Genomic DNA, 8,232 nt, shown 5'->3' on the forward strand with positions numbered 1-8,232 from the left:
CCTTCCTTTCTTTTTTGATTTGGGAGATTGTAATTCTGTAAAAACTTCACTTCGGTGCTTAGAAGAACATTGTTTCTAAAATCTGTAGAACAGCAAAGAACAGGGATATTTTAATATCAGAAGAGGTTTTTTCCAACTCAGAAGAGTTGTCTTCTTCATCTGAACTAGTCATCTGAACTCCTTTCTAACTACTGAAGATCCAGTCATCACATCCTAGAGCAGGACAGGCGGACCATGCCCTGAAAGTGCCTGTTTCCTCTCAACTGAATATAAAAAGAGGTTAGGATGACTTGGTCTCACAGAGACCTCTTGCTGTTGCCATCCAAAGTTAGGGGAGATGAAGCCCTCCCAAAGCCCCTATCCCCACAGAAGCGATAACAGAGCCACTGGAAACTGTAAGCTTGGGCTGTGAAGAAAGAACAGCCTGCTTAAAAAAACACATGGAGAAAGATTTGTTTCTGATGAGGCAACCTAGAAACAGTAACACTATCAGGTATCTGGCATTTGGTTCCTATTACAGGGAACAGTAAGGACAGGTCAATGCTACGACCAAGAGAAATTAATTTCCTTATAGGAAGTGTACTGGCTGTCTTTTTAATTACTTCTGTTTCAAATGCTTTACATTTTATGACTTTGAAAATATGCACTTCATTTTTATACTTCAGTGGGTGATCACTTGCCAGTAGTGACTGGCAACTAGAGAGTTACCTAGAGCATCTTTTTCAAGGGGGAAACCCCCCCTCCCCCGAACCTCACAGTATTTTGGTAAACTTAAAGTTCAGTTGGTTTTTTGGTTCATAGTGTCATTCTATAGAATAATCTATATCAGGAGAGAATTTTTAGGGGATCCCCCCCAAACCAATTTGCATGATCACACTGGAATGCAGCTGCTTTTATGTAATCACCGTCATTCTTCTTGCATCTAAGTTTGTCCCAAAGGTGCAGTAGCTGCCTCAACATACCAGATATACCGAGAGAGAAAGAAGTCCTTGAGTAAAGAGAAGAGGCTTAGAAGTCCTCGTGACTTGGTATGTTATTTATAGGGGTGAGCGAGATTTTCTGAATATACTGAGAAAACTTTTTTGCAGGAATACCTGTACCACTTTGGACAAGAATGAAATGTCTGATCAAAACCACCTGGCCTTCTCCCAAGAAGCCAAAAGTCACAGCTCTCTGGTGTGAAGTAGGAAACTAAAGTCCAAACTTGCACTCTCGTGCATCTGGTCTAATGGCTATTGAGGAAAGGATCTCTCGTTCTCTCCTGTTGTAGTCATTCAATGTTATTAAAATAGTTAATTAGCCATTGAAATAGAGACTTGAGCCTTGACTGCCATATCTCAGGTGAACACCGTAGCACTCGGGGTACAGAGCCAGTCTCTGACCCCATGAATATTTCACTTATTCAAGATGGAACTGCTCCAACAGAAGAAGAGGAGAACAAAAGAACAAGAAAGAGACTGAAAGGCTGCTCATTACTTTAACACTATCCATCCTGGGGCCAGAAAAATAAAGTCTTTTAATGAAAAATATAATATGTAATAATGAAATTAAATACTGACCACAAGGTATATATACAGAGGAGGAAGAGGGCAGGGTAGATTCAGTTTAATCCTCGCTTTGAAAGATTGGCAATGCAAATTACAGAGAATTTCTACTGTAAATTTTTAATGACACGTTTAGATAAGTGTCCTGAAAAGACAGAAAACTCACCAGTTTCTTACTGAAACGCACAACAGACCAGTTGAGGGTGATTAAATTTAGATCTACCCGAAAGACACCTGCAATTTAAGTTAGTGGAGTAATTTGCAGCCATAAATTGTTTGTCTCTGCATGGACTGACATCAGAGTGGAATAGGATGGGACACACACCCCTTTTTATGGGTGTTGTTGATTTTTGTTGGCAGTGACAAAAGAAGACTTACAAATCTTATATTCTTTTCCAGTCTCTGAAAAGGAAGTGTCTTTTAATTGGAACGGCTTCTTCTTCCTATTGCTCCAGGGGCTGAACTCTTTTCTGCTCTCCCTTCAGTCTGTTCTCTTCCAGTCCTGTTCACTTCTCATTCTTCATTACCATCTCATACTCCTCTAGAAGTCTCTCCAGGCTTCTGAGACTCTTACCCCAGTAAATCCCCATGTCATTGGTTTAGACTGCCAGTTTCCCATTTGCCTGGTTTTTGCGTTTTTTTAGTCCATGCTTTCCTATTCCACTGTGCTTTTCTGGCTCATTATCTTTGTCCACTGATGGGATAGATGCCTGGGAAACCATATAAGCAGAGGGCAAGCTTGCAGTCAACCTGCAAGTTTCCCAGTAAAGTACTCTCAGCTCTCAGTACTACTCGGCCTAGAATTCCATGTGTCTTGTTATTTATTTGGTATCAACAGATTTCACATAGGACAGGATCAGCTTGAAGCTCAGCCTCAACTCTTCCAAAGTGTAGATAATCATAAAGAAAGTTCAGCGTTGTCCCTGTGTTCTCAGGTTGAAAAGAAGATGCTCACTTATTTTGTGGAGGTAGCTCTTGTGAAGTCTTGGCAATCCTGGGAGCTGTCAGACACTTGAGCACACTAGGGAAAGTAGAATCTTCACATTTTTTAGTTTCAAAATGCAGATTTCTCTACTAAGCATGAGCAATCTGTAATTTTATAAGAATTTGCAAGTCTTACAAGAAGGAAAAATTGACTCACTGAATCCTTTTTTCCGTGCAAGATGGACAGTTTCAGACCAAATTGCTGGAGACGTGCAAAGCTACAGTAACTGGGGAAAAAGGTCTATAATGGAAAGTATCAGCATGCCCTGTTAACTGTGCTGCTCTCTGCCCTGCCTCACAATCTCCTGACCCATAGGGCACAACACTTGTAGCACAATGAATTAAATATCTCTATGTTCTCATCAAACTAGATATTTGAAATGTTGTATCCGTTTGCTATAGACAAAACCAACATTGTACCACCATACTAGGAATGCAGATTACTCTACTTCCTTGACACTTGGATGTGTTGGATGCACGCAACAGCTTGACTTTCTCTTGCCACCCCCTGTGATCTCTCTTCTTTCTGCGCCTGTCGCTCAAAGCTCAGGAATGATGCAAGTCCCTTTCACTGGGGACTTAAGGCTCTTGCACCAAGCTCCATCCTTCAGCTTGTAATGTAGGAGACGCACTTCAGTCTTAGATCTGGTCATAGCAGTTTTGCATCCTGGCCACTTCAGTTGATGTTCCATGGATGGGAGGCTACACCTAACTCTGTGTTCCTACAAAACATCTGCTGAGACTGGGGCTAATACAGAATCAGTGTTGAAACCAAGGAGCTTCAACAGATCAGCAACCCTCACCGTTGTTACCGGACTCTGCAGGAGACACTTCAGGTACTGACAATCTAGATCATTAGGGCCTTCTAGACCATTTATGAGAAATACAGGGTATGCTGGTGTTTATGCTGATGTCGTGAAGGAGCATAATATATTAGTCCTGAAAAAAATGTCACAGCTAGTAACAGATACATTTTCTGGGGGGAAATTTTTTTCAATAATGGTTTTCATCACAAATTTTGCAACTCTGTTCTCCCAGCTTTCTGAATAATTTTTTCTAACATGTTCTCATCCCTCACATCCCTGCAATAGCTCAATTGATCTTTTTGTAAAGCCTTGTAATTTCAAGCAAAGTCTGTTTCCACAAGTATACCCCCTATTACCGTTTATTACAACCTGCATATCAAACCCATGCAGCTAACAGAATACTGTACTTGCTTTAGCCCCCCTCCCATACATGCAATTGCATGTGGAGAAGCAGCAATTTAAGGATACAATGGATTTTTGTCTACTTCTACAGAAGCCCGTACAGCTAGCTACTAAACTGAAAGCTTTAAACTATGTATGACTTCTATAAATTAATCACTCTAGCAGTCTTTAGGATGTATGTTTCTTACAATGGAAAATCAAAATATATTAGATTACTACCAGTATGAAACACTGTTTGCAGTCCACAGTCTGATAATATTTTATTTGGTTTAAAAAAATAAATAAAACCACAGCAAAACCCAAGCCAAATTCACCCAATAGCTCAGTGGATCTCAACTACAGACTTAACAATCAGTGGTGTTCTACCAAGGGAGAACATGGCCCACACCTTTAATTTTGTTTGATATTAGCAGTTAGCTAATATAATATTCCATATGAAAGGATATTGCTTACATTAACAGAAACATGTTGGGTAAAAAGAAAGAAAAATGGTTAGCAGAAGTTAGGAAAAATATGAAGCAGAACATTTGTTCTTCAGATTTGGACAGTGATGGCTTATCATAATTATGAATAATTCCTTACAGTTTTTTATCACTTTCTGCCCCAGAAGCTAAATTAGTTTTACAACTATTAATTGAATTGTCTAACTTCACTACACTCTGGGAGATAGAAAGGATTATTAACTCCACTTTACAGATAAGGAAACTGAGACAGGGAGAGGAAACGATTAGCTGGAGGTCACATGGGGAATCAGAGGCAGATAAATCCCAGATCTCTCCATCCAATGCATTAAGCGCTGAACATTGTTCCCTCTCCACACAAACAGCCATCAGGATGAGACACATTTCAAAGAGAAACAATTAAAGCAACATTTCATCAAACATAAAAGCTTCTGAAATTCATCCTATGCTGGTGATCCCAAACGTTGTTCTCTTTTGTCTCTGTCACATTGTTTTAAGTGCAGATTATCCCTCCTTCCTTGCTTCCCACACCATTAGGCCAGCATGTGCAGCACATGCACTCACATCACTGCTGTAGCCCTCCTGCAAATATCTGCCCTACCTACGTACTGTACGCTGCTTTGTATGCACATAATCACCATTTCCATTGTAATAAGTACAAAAGCTGATCGTTCCTTAGCACTCAGGGTAAGTGAAGTATATGTCTGCTTCTCCAATGAGACCAGTCTTTACATCATACAGATATAGGATGTTTTTTCTTTTAAGAAGTTAATGGGCAAGTTCATAAATAAATTTTGCGAGGTTTAACTCTCTGAGAGGATTGGGCGCAGGTTAACAATAAAGCAAATACCTCATATTTCTGACACTTGTTTGGCCTGACCTCACTCACAGGCTGGGTGTCTAGGAAAGATCTAGCCCACTCACCTTGCACAGCACATTTGCAATTTCAGCTATCACCACTCTGAATAAGGTATTTGATTAAACTAATTAAAGTGGTGTTTATTAGCTGACAGCCATTAATAAGTGAGCTGGTTAAACACTTGCCACAGTGTATCAATCAACAGATTAGAATTTTCTTTATTATACTTTAAGCCTACATGTCTTTTTTATAATTACCTTAGTACTTAGACCTAATCCTGAATTTCTGTAAATCAACAGACATGTTGCCATTAATTTACACAGGAAAAACATTAGGATCTTTGTGAAAAACATTTTATAAAGCACTGTATGTGAGTGAATCAGGTCTCTAGAAGAGAATGGTTTTGAAGCAACTTTAGTTTCTGGCTTTAGCATTTCTCTGCATACTTTTGTCTCCACTTAATACTTGTACAGAAATTATTTGCTCCATTTCTAACAGAGTGAATGCAGTCTCATGGTTTTAGTTTACCAGTGCAGATCCATACTACTAAAGAAGGAAACAGAATTATTATATAGCAAACATTAGGGCAGAAGTGCCCAGATTCACATAAAACAAAAGAGAATGCTTTAAGAGGTAGCATTAACTATTCAAAAAACCTTGTTTGAGCTACAACATTTTCATTGGTAAAAACCTTTCTTAAGTTCTGTTGTGCAAGTTCGTAAAATAAAGGGTTTCTAAATAGCAGCATGGATCAAAAAATCAATGTATTTTTAAAATAATTCTTAATGACTGCTAATTCAGTATGGGATTAGCCTTCAGAATTTTTCAAAGTTAAATAAACAATATATTTGAAGCTAGAATTCAAGAAAATGCCATTAGATAAAAGTAAAAAGACTTAATAATCATTACTGACACTACAACAGTTGTCTCTGCCCATTACTTTCTGTAATTATCCATAGTTTTCTACTGGGTAGTCCTGATGTCTCTTACAAGGCCTAGAACATGAATGCATTCCAATTTACCTATGGCATTCCATAGCTAAAAGGTATAATGTTAAATTTTAATATTTGATCTTATATTTTGTTGGAACAAACCACAATGTGTAAAGAATGATAGCTGAGTATTTGAAAAATAGACAAAGTGAATTTAGTTTATAGTAAGACTTTTTAAGGGTATCTAAGAAATAGAATTTATAATGGAAGTCTTTTTTCTTCTCAGTGACAACTATAATAGCCTTTTTTAAACACAAACCCACATGTTTAGACTACAGCTGTAGGTCATTAAACACCTGCGACCTTCTCCCATGAGCTGCTGAAGATCTTTGAAAATAACTTTTTACCAAATGACAACTGTGTAGTCAAAAGAACAAAACAAAACAAAAGCCAACAAAACTAACCAACCAACTGAATAAACAAACAAAAAACCCCACCCCAAACCAATCCCAAAACTCTGGAATGAAGCACTGCCCCCCTTCCAAGGTGCACTGCCTTGATCTTGCAGGCTGGAAGAGCAAACACTGGTTTAGGAGCCCAGGTAAGTTCCTCCACCAGTGGTGTTCTACAGGCAGCAAATTTGCTTGGTGTACAATCTCATTAAATGCCAGGGGCTGTGTAAGGGTACTGGATTGTCACGTCTGCACACAGACTAATTTTCAAACCCATCTGCAGAAATTCTTATAATTCTCATCTTCGCCTCCCAAGTCCCATGGCAGAGGCTTGGTCTGCTTCGCCTCCATTTTACATGCCAAGAACTGAACGTTCTGCCACAAAATAAAGGCTACAACTGCATCTATATTAATGCTGTGTTTTGAGGCAATGCAAATCCCGACAGTCCTCATTTACTGCACACTGGTGCAGACTGCAGAATAGTGTTTATACTAACTGGGTTTCCTTTCAGAGAAATCTAACCTGGTGGCTGTGCTCCATGTGGCCACCAATTGCACTTCATTCCCTGGTGGGGACACACGAGGCTGGAACAGTGCTTGCTGCTTCAGGGTATGTCTACATGACTGCTAGTCAGCTCAGATCACAAATGTGCATTTGAAGCAGATCTCCTGGCTGCCCCACTCACTCTTTGATTCACACTGCAGAGGGGTCTCAGAAAGCCTAAACTGGATTCCTTGTAGCTGAAACTAAACTGGAAAATGTACTCCAAGAGTTTCTCCTAATGCGCTGCAGCTACATCCAGTACATAAGACATTCAGTACATAAGACTCGATGAGATCTGATTCCAAGTAAACCCTCTGAAACACATATAAGGTGGTCCTCAGCACCAGCTACTCCACTCTGCAGGCCTGCTTTGCTCGCAGCACACTGCTTGATAACTTAAACATCCTCAGATAGCCCCAGACCACAAGTGTGATGATGATGGTTGTGGTCATTCAGGGGACCAAACTGAAACTTCTCCAAAGTAAAACCCCTGAGCTGTACATAATGTAGATGTACAGGCCTCAGTACTGGTTACTTCATTAACTGTTCCTTTTATTGCACCAAATTACTTGCCAATGTGGACATAGCAGAGTGCTCTTTGCCATTAGACAGTGGCCTCTGATGCTCAGTCATGCTAACCAGAGGACAGATATTTTAGCCCTTTTAAAAATATATGCAGTTTTATCACATTTTTTACACCTGAACACTTATGTTCATCTCTCTGTTGCTTTAACTCTCTGGCATTACTGATGGTGAGGCTGCAAGTAGGGAGAGGTGGGTGATGTGCCATCACGGAGACCCTGAAATGGGCTGAAAAGGGCTGTTGGTTTTCATAGCTCTGCTCGGTTAAGACTTAAATTCCATCATACGGCTTTTACTGATGGTTTATTTAAATCCTACAAATGCAGTTTTATTTTATTAATGTGCTCTATATCCGATTAAATTTTGTGTATTTTTTTATCTCTGTATATCACCTAGCATTAAAAGTAGAGTTACCGGAATATAAATAAATACATAAGTGAACTCAAATCCACCATAATTCTGCTATTCTGATTCTGATTTCATGCTAACATTAATCAGAACTAAAACAACTGAAAAAAATCAAATATGCTTCCAGAGTTTGTACTAGTGCACCTGATAGACAGTATCACAAGGTCGTCCTCTAACAGCATAGCAACTTCTGCTGTTGCAGATTGAAAATACTAAAGTAAAGAGGAAATCATGATAGAGCCTAAAATTAATCTGATG

Source organism: Rissa tridactyla, chromosome 2, assembly GCF_028500815.1.
Source record: "Rissa tridactyla isolate bRisTri1 chromosome 2, bRisTri1.patW.cur.20221130, whole genome shotgun sequence".
NCBI lineage: Eukaryota > Metazoa > Chordata > Aves > Charadriiformes > Laridae > Rissa > Rissa tridactyla.